This window comes from Pelophylax lessonae (genome assembly GCF_965119305.1).
Source record: "Pelophylax lessonae genome assembly, chromosome: 12".
NCBI lineage: Eukaryota > Metazoa > Chordata > Amphibia > Anura > Ranidae > Pelophylax > Pelophylax lessonae.
This window is the reverse complement of record NC_138779.1, coordinates 38,886,441-38,898,940: the sequence shown is the minus strand read 5'-3', so window position 1 is coordinate 38,898,940 and position 12,500 is coordinate 38,886,441. Positions and strand designations below refer to the sequence as shown.

Genomic DNA, 12,500 nt, shown 5'->3' with positions numbered 1-12,500 from the left:
GGGTAGAGATCATAGAGTGTATATATACAGGGGGGTAGAGATCATAGAGTGTATATATACAGGGGGGTAGAGATCATAGAGTGTATATATACAGGGGGGATAGAGATCATAGTGTATATACAGGGGGGATAGAGATCATAGTGTATATACAGGGGGGATAGAGATCATAGTGTATATACAGGGGGGATAGAGATCATAGTGTATATACAGGGGGGATAGAGATCATAGAGAGTGTATATATACAGGGGGGGATAGAGATCATAGAGTGTATATATGGGGGGGGATAGAGATCATAGAGTGTATATACAGGGGGGTAGAGATCATAGAGAGTATATAAAGGGGGGTAGAGATCATAGAGAGTGTATACAGGGGGGTAGAGATCATAGAGAGTGTATATATACAGGGGGGATAGAGATCACAGAGAGTGTATATGTATGGGGGGGATAGAAATCATAGAGTATATGTATGTATGTGTGTGTGTGTGTGTGTGTGTATATATATATATATATATACACACACACACACACACAGGGGGATAGAGATCATAGAGTATATATCCAGGGGGGGCTAGAGATCATAGAGTATATATACACAGGAGGGGTAGAGATCATAGAGAGTGTGTATGTACAGGGGGGTGGTAGAGATCATAGAGTGTATATATACAGGGGGGGGGATAGAGATCATAGTGTATATACAGGGGGGTAGAGATCATAGAGAGTGTATATATACAGGGGGGATAGAGATCATAGAGTGTATATACAGGGGGGTAGAGATCATAGAGAGTGTATATATACACAGGGGGATAGAGATCATAGAGTATATATACAGGGGGGGTAGAGATCATAGAGTATATATCCAGGGGGTAAAGAGATCATAGAGTGTGTGTGTATGTGTGTATATATATATATATATATATATATATATATATACACACACACACAGGAGGGGTAGAGATCATAGAGAGTGTGTATGTACAGGGGGGTGGTAGAGATCATAGAGTGTATATATATACAGGGGGGGATAGAGATCATAGAGTGTATATATATACAGGGGGGGATAGAGATCATAGAGTGTATATATACAGGGGGGTAGAGATCATAGTGTATATATACAGGGGGATAGAGATCATAGAGTGTATATATACAGGGGGGGATAGAGATCATAGAGTGTATATATACAGGGGGGGATAGAGATCATAGAGTGTATATATATATATATATACAGGGGGGGATAGAGATCATAGAGTGTATATATACAGCGGGGGGATAGAGATCATAGAGTGTATATACAGGGGGGATAGAGATCATACAGAGTGTGTGTATAACTATCCAGAGTGTGTGTGTAAAATATATATATATATATATATATATATATATATACATACATACATACATACATACATACATACATACATACATACATACATACACACACACACACACACACACACACACACACGGGATAGAGATCATAGAGCGTGTATACAGGTTGTTGGGGGAGGGGCAGGGCCCATCTGGGAAGGTGGTTGTTGCAGGGTGTATTTGGGGTGCAGTAGTTGCGGGGGGGCTCAGGGTTTGTGTATAGAAGGTGTAATGTCTGTGAGGTGCAGTGTCTGGTCAGGAAGGTGATCGGGGGGGGGGGGGGGTGTTTAGTTTGTGTCCGGTGTTTGTATTTGGGTTGCAGTGATTATAGGGGGCCTTGTGTTTAGGGTTACAGTCTGTAGAAATGGTTATAAGGGGGACTGGGGTGTGTTTCCACATTAGATTTTTTTTTTCTCGGCGTTTAATGTGTGCAGATGTAGTGGGGGGCATTGGAGACAAGTATGCGCTAGATGTTGTTTGGGGTGTAGGGAGGTTGCAGTCTTTCTGTGTAGGATGGTGATATTTGGTGGCGATCCCGGGATGGTGATATTTGGTGGCGGTCCCGGGATGGTGATATTTGGTGGCGGTCCCGGGATGGTGATATTTGGTGGGGGGTGGTGTCGTCGGGGGTTGGTGATATTTGGTGGGGGGGGGGGTGTTGTCGGGATGGTGATATTTGGTGGGGGTCCCGGGATGGTGATATTTGGGGGGGGGGGGTATATTTGGGACATAAGATGATTGCTGTATGTGCACAGATGTGATGTGGCTGGCCTGTGTTTTCCACATGTAGATCATATGGGCCCACAGACCTGCTTCTATTGGTAATCCCGGGCACCGTGCCTAGGATAGGCTCTGGAAATCTGTGGTACTCTTACTGATGTGGGACCACAAATCCCAGCATGTGATGACAGAAGGCACAGGGGTGTGTCCTCAGCTGGAGGATTCCTTCTCTATGGTGATAGGTGCAGTCTATGTACAGAATAATGATATGGGGTGAGAAGTTGTGACTGCAATGTTAGAACAGACAACTGATTGGATGCCATTGTGCTTGTCCTCTCACTTGTACAGAGCCTGTACTGTTAGTATTGACAGAATTGAATACATTGAGGGCTGTGATGATCAAATAGACTATCAGAGGATGTTGGCTTTAGGGGGATGGGGAGCAGGGCGGAAATGCAGCAGGGAGGAGGCTGGGGAGGAAGGAGGAGGGGCCGGGTCCTGTGGTAAGCTGTCACCCAGCATCCACAGATGCACTAAATCAAGACATTGTGCTGAAAATACATATTGTGATTTATACAATTCAGGGAGCAGACGTTGCCTTATAGAATCTTCTTGTGTTCCCCGCCAGGAAGCATCTGATTGCAGCAATTATGCAGCACGTAGCTTTTGTATAACCTCAGAGAAGATTGCCTTGTTCCAACCATCTACTTGACATATCTGTGTTTCCTTAGACATAAACTGCAGCAAGCTTGTGAATTGGATCTTAGGGGAGTTTCCCATGGATCCTAGCGGCCCAGGATCTCACATGATAAGATTGTATGTGTGTGAGCTGTGTTCTGCTGGAGTTTGGTTGCTGAATTTTTTTTTTTGTATAACTTCCTTTCAGCCACTCCTCACTTCTTCTTCATGTTTTCAAGTGACTTCCAACATCCTTTAAGGCTTGTGGGTAGGGCGAAATGTAACGTTTGTACTGTTGCAGAAGAGTGTCATTTGTCTTGTATGTCAAGAAATCTGAAAAGCTGTGTTCTTTCAGCATTCAAAACTGAATATAAAGTCTTCTGCATAATTCCTGGCACTGTGATTAGAAGAGTTTAGGCTCCTTTCAGACGGGCGAATGGAGGAAAGATAGGCTGCCATGTTTTAGAAGTAGGGAAAGGCCACCTGGATGGGACAGCGCTTTGTGGTTTGGCCGCATAGAAAATAGATAATTGGCTGCAGCTAGTTTGTATACTATCGGAAACACCATCCCTATATGCAAATTGTGTGTGTGCAAGAATGGACAGAGGGTCCTGATCACATACAACCCATCCAATAAGTGGTTACTTGAGAAGAGCAGCCATTGATTTAGGGTATCTCCACCTAACATGTTACACATATGACTGCAGGCAGGGGTTCCTTTTCCCCAAAGCCACTGTCCCATTTAACACTGGTGTTGCTGTGTGGTGTTCTGCTTGCAGTCATGCCACCCATTCACAGGTCTGTGAATAAATAAACTACAAGTCCCATCCTCCATTGTGGCTGACGGACTTGTAGTTCTCAGCTGTAAGCGTGCTGCTCAGTGCCCTCGTAGTTTGAGACTTCCTGCAGCTCAGTAACTAAAAGCCCCTCTAGAGGTAAAGGCACAGAGCGGTAGGAAATGTCAGCAGGAGCCTGACATTGCACCTGCGATCCACTGACCAAGGGTACAATACTTCGCAAGCTCCTGTGTGGGTTTTTTTTTTTTTTTTTGTTTTTTAAATCTGCAAAAACATATCTGTTTTATTCTTAAAGGGGGACTTGGTCTTTAACCACTTCAATACCAGGAATTTTCACCCCCTTTCTGCCCAGGTCAATTTTCAGCTTCCAGTGCTGTCACAATTTACATGACAATTGCGCGGTCATGCAACAATATACCCATATGAAATTTTTATCTTTTTGTTCACACAAATAGATTTCTTTTGGAGGTACTTAAAGCGGAGTTCCGGCCACAAAATTGACATAATCAATTTTGTGGCCATCCGCTTCCTAGTTGTCACCTGAAAAAAAAATGGATAGTTATGTTTTTTTTTTTTTTACTTGTTATTGTAGAAAAATATACTCACCTTTCTTCCACTTCCTCCTGCGGCCCGCACCGTCACTTCCGGTTTGCAATGATTCCTGGGAGCTGAACGTCATCGCTCCCAGCAATCAATGCTCCGGCACCGACCCCGCTCGTCACTTCCGGGGCGGCGCCCCATTCCCTGCTAAACAGCTTCTAGGCATGCCCAGAAGCTGTGGAGGAATGCGGCGCCGCACCGGAAGGGATGAGTGGTGCAGGTGCATTCTAGGAGAAGAGTATGCAGAAGAGGGCGTGCTGGCTTCAGCTGCCCACATCCGAGATGGCAGCGCTGGAGAAGACATTTTCAAGGAAAGTATTTCTTCTTACAGGTAAGTGTGACCCAGGACAGTTCAGAGGCTTTCTATCATGAAATGTACTAGCCCTGACTGTCCGGGGGGGGGGTATTTTTATTGAAAAAAAAATTTTGTGGCAGGAACTCCGCTTTAAAGTGGAGTTCTGGCCTTGGAAATGTTTTTTCAACAAAAAATACCTCCGGGCTAGTACATTTCATAAAAGATAGCCTCTGAACTGTCCCAGGTCGCACTTACCTGTAAGAAGAAATACTTACCTTGAAACTTTCTTGTCCATCGCTGACATCTCAGGTGTGGGCAGCTGAAGCCAGCGCGTCCTCTTCTGTGTCCTCTTCGTCCCAGAATGCCCTGCACCGGCCCCGCTCGTCAGTTCCGGTGCAGATGCGTCATCCCTGTACAGCTTCTGGGCATGCCCAGAAGCTGTTTAGCAGGGAATGACGCGCCTGCACCAGAAGTGACGAGCGGGGCCGGTGCATTGATTTCTGGGAGCAATGACTTTCCGCTCCCAGGAGTCAATTCAAGCAGGAAGAGATGGCGCGGGCCGCGGCCGCCGAGGGAGGAAGTAGAAGGAAGGTAAGTATACTTTGTTTAAAAACAATGTAAGTAAAGAAAAAAAAAAAGGGAGTATCCATTTGTTTTTTAGGGGATTTAAAGCAAGCTGATGGCCCAAAGTTGTTTTTGAGGCCGGAACTCCGCTTTAATCGCCACTGGGTTTTTTATTTCTTGCAAAATAAGACACAGTTTTGAATGGGGAAAAAAAAGCGTTTTTCGTTTGTTATAAAATTATGCAAATTAATCATCTTTCTTCATAAATTCCGGCTAAAATGTATTCTGCCTCATTTCTTAGGTGAAAATAACCCAAATTGGTTTATATTTAGTCTGTAGGAAAGTTATATAGTCCACAAAGTATGATATATATATATATATCTGAAAATCGATCAATCCTGATGTAATGACGGCCTATCCCATTTCTTGAGTCCAAAAATTGCTAGAACAGTACAAATATCCCTCAAATGTCCCCTTTTAGTAAGAGACATGGCGAGTGTTTTAAAGTTGTAATTTTTTTTTTTTTGTCACAATTTTTCTTAAATTTTTTTTAAATTGTGGTGCCGTAACAAAAAATGCAGGATGACCTGGCCAAAATTAACTGTTAAAAAATAAAACCGATACACACATAAGAAAATAAATCTATCATTGGGGATCATCCTGTCCCTGTTATATTGTGGGTTTACGTGTCGGGTCACACTTGTGCGATGCGGGAAGGCTGCGAATTTGCAGCCTTCCCGCATCCGCACATCTGGCAGTTCACACTGCCATATGCGATACGCTGGGGGTGTCAATGAAATGTTAACGACACCCCCAGTTTGATCGCATATCGCAGTGCGATCTGACAGTTCGCACAGGATCGGATCGCACAAGTGTGAACCACTGTGCGATCCGATCCTGATGCGGCTGAACAAATGCCTCCTGTGCGACTTTTGTGCGGGTGCAGTGCGAATTTAGCCATACAAAGTGTATGGCTGAATTCGCACTGCACATCCGATCGCATGTAATGAAGGAGCAGTGCGCTCCGATATTACATGCGATCGCCGCACACACAGAAGTGTGAACCGACACTACATCTTAACTAATTGTGTATTTCCAACAGCTGTGTGTAATAGATGACCCCAACCGATCTGGTCATTGGCTTTTTGGGTGCATGCGCACTCAGCTGACCATTGCGTTAGTAGCGCTATATTAGGGGACAGTTGTGATCTTTCTTTATGGTCATTTTCTTCCCCTAGCTAACCATATTTTAGGAGTCATTCCAGTGGATTGCGATGGCCTAATACAGAAATACACAACCTAGGACCTGTGTGGACGAACAACCTCTTTTTTAGTGGTATGCAGGAGGTCATGATGAAGAATGCATTCAGGTTCTGACTGGTCCACCAACAGATCATCCCGGAGCTCCCTGCAGATGTAGCGTCACTGCCATAGGCAGTTCACCAGACTGCCGGTTACAAAGCCTGGCTTGCTCCTTTGAGCCATCATCTCATCCACCTTTATGATGGTTGAGAGGCTTGTCTGTTGTCATTGATGTTCCGGTTCTTCCCCCTTTTTACTATTGTCAGTGTAGGTCCTCCTGTGGATATCTTCCTCCAAGTGGAAGTGCCAGCTGCAGCAGGTATCATAAACGCAGGGGTTTTACAGTCATAACGCACAAATTGAGAATGGTTTGAGGTCTGAAGGGGCATGAATTGAATGCTGTTTTGTTTGCAACATTGACTAATGTTTGTAAACTTACCCTTGTACTGTTGACATACAGGCATTTTTTATTTGTTTTTTACGTTTTGTGTCGGTTCACACTAGGTCGCTCCGACTTCGGGGGCGACCTGTGAAGTCGCGTGCACCGCGACTTCGGCGCAACTTGCACTGATTTCATATAATGAATGTCTATGCAAGTCACTCCGAGGTCGCCCCGAAGTAGTACAGGAACTATTTTCTAAGTCGGAGCGACTTGTGTCGCTCCTATTAGAACGGGTCCTGTAGCACTGCATGGACCGCGACTGGTCAGGCTGACGTGGTAGTGTGAATGGACACTAAAGTGGCTATAAAGGCAGAAGGTTTTTTTTTTTTATTTTATGCATTCAGTGCATTAGGCTAAAAAGCCTTCTGTGTGCAGCAGCCCACCTCAGCCCCTCTAATACTTACCTGAGGGTCCATCTAGATCCAGGAATGTCTCGGCTGCCCGGGGCTTCCCTCCCTATTGGCCGAGAAAGGGACGCAACTCCTTGTCTGAATGGATACAGGGAGCTGTGGCTCAGAGATACCCACTGGGTTGAACTAAAAAAAAAACTGTTTAGTCTTCTGTAAAAATATTTCCTTTTTAAATGCTGAAAAAAAAACATTTGCCTAGGAGGAAGTAACTCATTTGTTTATTAACCCAAAGAGTTTTTACAAGAAAAGAAAAGGCCTTGTGGAAAGTCAAATACTGGAGTATTGCCCTTTGCTGCTTTTCCCTCTCCTCCTTTTCGTGTGTTTAAACTGAAACATGTAAGGCCCCTTTCACACTTTTGCGACGCGATTTTTGCGACACGATTTTGCTGCGATTTTGAAAGCAATGCCTATGGCTATATACCTCAAAATGCATTAAAATCAGCCCAAAGTAGTGCAGGAACTTCTTTGAAGTCGGTGCGACTTCAAAACACACAGATATGAATGGGGCTCATTGAAAATAATGGAAAACGACTTATGTCATTTTTGCGGTCCAAAATCGTGGGACAAGTCGCACAAGTGTGAAAGGGGCCTAAATGTTTTTTCTTAGAAGTATCTAATTTTCGCTATAAGGTAAAGATGATACAGGAGGTATTGAGGACTTGGGGGGACAAAAGTGTCTACAGACCGTAGAGAAATGTACCCAATCCGGCTGTTTATGGCTACATCATGAGGCTGCGATTCCAGGTTATCTTGGTCAACTGCTGTTGTCTTTGGATGCTCTGCACTGTGATTGACAGAACAGCCTAAGCAGAGAAAGGCTTGAACGTCCTATTAAGACAATCTCTGCACAGGTCCAATGTAAAAGGATCATCAGACCAAACTCTGCATCATACAAGCACTACTTAGTTGTGTTTTTAGTAAAGCCTGACTACATTCTCATTTTTTACATTTTAGTTTTAAATTGATTGAGAAGGGTTCAAGACTGTCAGATTTTTATTAGTCTGTGACCTCATTAACTACTTGCCGGCCGCCTGCTGCAGATATATTGGGGGAGGCTGGCTCGGCTGCGCGAACCGGCTTACATGCACGGCGAGTGCCCACCCCCACTAGGCAGCTGCGAAGCCGATTTACAAGACCAGCGGCAGCGATTGCCACCTGGCACCCGCAATCGCTCCCGGCTGAGAGAACGATGGTCTGCTGTTGTAAACGAAGCTGACCGTTCTTCTCTCTGGAATGAACACAGAGCGCCTGTGTTCCTCCTATTTAGGATCACAGGTCTCTGTGTTCATTTCACAAGTCCCTCCCCCATACAGTTAGAAAACACCCCCTAGACTCTCACTTAACCCTTTGATCACCCCTGGGTTAACCCCTTCCCTGCCAATGTCATTACAGTAACAGTAAAACAACTATGTACCTGCGCTGCTTATGTCTAAACACCTCGAAATATATGTGATTATATAAAGTGCTAGTGCAAAATTATACTGAGTGCAGCCTTAAAAAAACTTATATATATATTACACAAGTACACACAATAAATATCAGTTATAAATTCCATATATGAAAATACCACATAAAAAAACTTGTGCAAATAAAAAACTTATAAATACAAATATGTATTCTATACTATATAGTCCATGATAATGTTAAAGTGAAAAAAAGTCTCTGTGTTTTATTTAAGTGCTTCGTGTTCCAATAATATTAAAAAGTGCTCGTGCTCAATCCAGGTGAAGTGGTGCTCCCCTCTCAGCTCCCCACTCACCAGAAGTTGGATGAAAAAACGCCTTATCAGTAGATAAAATGGAGTAGACCCCTCACTGGATCGCCAACAGGAGCAAGGTAACGCACCACAAGCCTTTCACTCTATCTCCAGGTTATGTTCTCACGATTCATAAAAAGAAAGGGCCATCATCGTGCAGTATATAAGACTTGTTTATTCACACGCAAAACAAATAACACTTACACTGTACAGGAAAAAATATCGCCTTGTGCAAACCCGCGGGACGCCAAACAAATGGCCGTGCGTTCCACCCGCGTAACCGGAAGCCGGAAGTGGTTGCAGCCGGAAGTGATGTATTACGTATTCGGACGGCTTGACGCGTTTCGCTCCGCCAATCAGAGCGTTATCAAAAGCCTTTCAGCCGTTATCAAAAAAAAGGCTTTTGATAACGCTCTGATTGGCGGAGCGAAACGCGTCAAGCCGTCCGAATACGTAATACATCACTTCCGGCTTCCGGTTACGCGGGTGGAACGCACGGCCATTTGTTTGGCGTCCCGCGGGTTTGCACAAGGCGATATTTTTTCCTGTACAGTGTAAGTGTTATTTGTTTTGCGTGTGAATAAACAAGTCTTATATACTGCACCATGATGGCCCTTTCTTTTTATGAATCGTGAGAACATAACCTGGAGATAGAGTGAGAGGCTTGTGGTGCGTTACCTTGCTCCTGTTGGCGATCCAGTGAGGGGTCTACTCCATTTTATCTACTGATAAGGCGTTTTTTCATCCAACTTCTGGTGAGTGGGGAGCTGAGAGGGGAGCACCACTTCACCTGGATTGAGCACGAGCACTTTTTAATATTATTGGAACACGAAGCACTTAAATAAAACACAGAGACTTTTTTTCACTTTAACATTATCATGGACTATATAGTATAGAATACATATTTGTATTTATAAGTTTTTTATTTGCACAAGTTTTTTTATGTGGTATTTTCATATATGGAATTTATAACTGATATTTATTGTGTGTACTTGTGTAATATATATATAAGTTTTTTTAAGGCTGCACTCAGTATAATTTTGCACTAGCACTTTATATAATCACATATATTTCGAGGTGTTTAGACATAAGCAGCGCAGGTACATAGTTGTTTTATTGTTTGAGAGGTATCACCTTTTTTACCTGCAGCAGCTTATATTGATTTAATTATTTATTTTTATAATTATTTTTATTGATTTTGGAGCATTAACACCCATTTATCCTAAGCGCGAACCCTTTATATTTGCATTACAGTAACAGTGCCTATTTTTAGCACTGATTACTGTAGTAATGTCACTGGTTCCCCCAAAAGTGTCAAAAATGTCAGTTAGGGGTTCGATCTGTCCGCCACTATGTCGCCGTCCCGCTAAAAATCGCGGATCGCGGCCATTGCTAGTAAACAAAATAAAAATGACATCTTTCCCCTGGTTTGTAGACGTCATAACTTTTGCGCAAACCAATCAAAATGCGCTTTTTTTTTTTTAACAAAAATATGTAGCGCAATACAAAATGGCCTAAAAGGATGAAATAATTTGATTTTTAATTTTTTTTTTTGTTGGGTAATGTTATATAGCAGAAAAAAAATATATATAATATTATTATTATTATTATTATTATTATTATTTTTTTTCAGACTTGTCCTTTTTTTTTTTTTTTTTTTTTGTTTATAGCGCAATAAATAAAAATCGCACAGGTGATCAAACACCACAAAAGAAGGCTCTATATGTGGGGAAAAAAGGACATCAATTTTATTTAGGTACAGCGTTGCACGACCGCACAATTGTCTGTCTGTTAAAATAACGCAGCACGGATTCACAAAAAATGGCCTGGTCATTAAGGGAGTAAATCCTTCCGGTTAAGGTTTCCTCTCACTTTTTACCTCTGACATCACGGCAAGAAATGTGAGAATTGAGACATCAGGACAGGAAGAACGGTCTGCAATAAAAACTTTAGCGCTTTTAATCTTTCAAACTGTTAAAAAGGAACTGTATCTGCCCCTGTCCATCACTTCCTATCCCTCTGACTCCGTGTCCCTGGGACAAGCACTTAGAAGAGGGATTAAACAACCCGCCACCCCACGCCCTGATAACAATTGTGTGTAGTTAAAAAGCTCATTGTTTTTTTTTTTTTAAAAAATACATAAATGCACAATTTTTTTTTTTTAAGGTAAAGGCATTTTTTTTCTCTATAGAGCCTGCAGAGCATTGCAATTCTAATCAGCAGTATAGCTAGTATGGGCAGGCAGTTTCCTGCGAGGAGGACGCTTTAATAGACTACAAGAGCACTCATCAGCTCTCTCACAGCTCGTTGAGAACTACAAGCTGATGGTACTTGTATGCCAGGGCTCGACAAATCCCAGGTGGCAGGTTTCCATGGTGACTAGAAATTGCATCCTGGGGCCTGGAATGCCATTTCCTGTGTCTTGTGTAACAACTTCCTCGGCTGCACCACTGACGGTCGCCAGTGTGCTTCTCCGTACACTTGAAACTTCTGTACACAGCCCTGGAAGCTGTGTAGAAACATAATCTTTGCAATGGTTCCTGACCATTGGCTAGCTTGGTCATGTGACAACGCTGACCAATGAGTCTGTTTATTCTTCCAAGACAAAATTCTTCTTCAGCTTCTTTACATACCGCCACTCCGGGGGAGGGGGGGAGACTTGTGAAAATTGCAGAGGGCAGTCTGCATAAAGAATTTTCCCCTCGAACAGATTTTTATTGTCATTTGATCTGCCCAGACTATAACCCAGGCATAATGGTGTTACATCTGGGTTGTTGGCTGACCGATTTGCTGTAAGTTAGTTAGGGTTGGGGGGCGCAAATTACTCGCCTTGCCCTGGGCGCTGACAACCCACGCTACGCTAAAATAAACTGGTTATTAACTTTTTTTTAGCTGGCTCCTAGATTCAAAGCAAATTTTGTCAAACCCTGTTGTAGGCATTAATTAACAGGCAGCTGTGAATGAATGATGCCCCTGTGTGGGCGGAGTCCTGCACAGCCATGCTGTTGTCAAATTGTGACAGCGGGTGAGGGGGGGGGGGTGGAGAGGATACAGATGGGACGTGTTCCAAAGGTCAACTTGGCCTTTAACTCATCCTAAAGCAATCCACACATAGATCACAAATTTGTCTGGTTAAGCAGACAGTGGACAAATTTTATACGTGTATGGGCAAGGTGATTGTACAAAAGTCAATCTGCCTATCGACTTCTGTACAACCCATCTGTTAGATATTTTATGCTTAATCAGTGCTGCCAACTATAGTTGACAGCACTGATCAACGTATTCTCCCCGCTGTCAGTTTATAGTAGCGCAGTGAGGAAGAATCTCCCTCATCCACCTCAAATGTGTGGATGGGGGAATTAGAGTCGGTTCACACTGAGGCGACACGACTCCTTACTACTTGGGGGGCGACTTGTGCATTACCGTGCACCACGACTTCGGAGCAACTTGCAGGGACTTCATATAATGGAAGTCTATTCAAGTCGCTCCGAGGTCGCCCCAAAGTAGTACAGGACCCTTTTTCTAAGTCGGAGCGACTTGTGTCGCTCCTATTAGAACCGGTCCTGTAGCGGTCG

General features: G+C 43.4%; 1 protein-coding gene across 2 annotated transcripts in view; it reads left to right on the top strand.

The window, feature by feature from the left end:
- The window catches only part of CDC42 (cell division cycle 42), an 80,336-nt gene that overhangs the window by 1,100 nt on the left and 66,736 nt on the right, over positions 1-12,500 (top strand). The gene's annotated exons all lie outside the window — the stretch shown is intronic.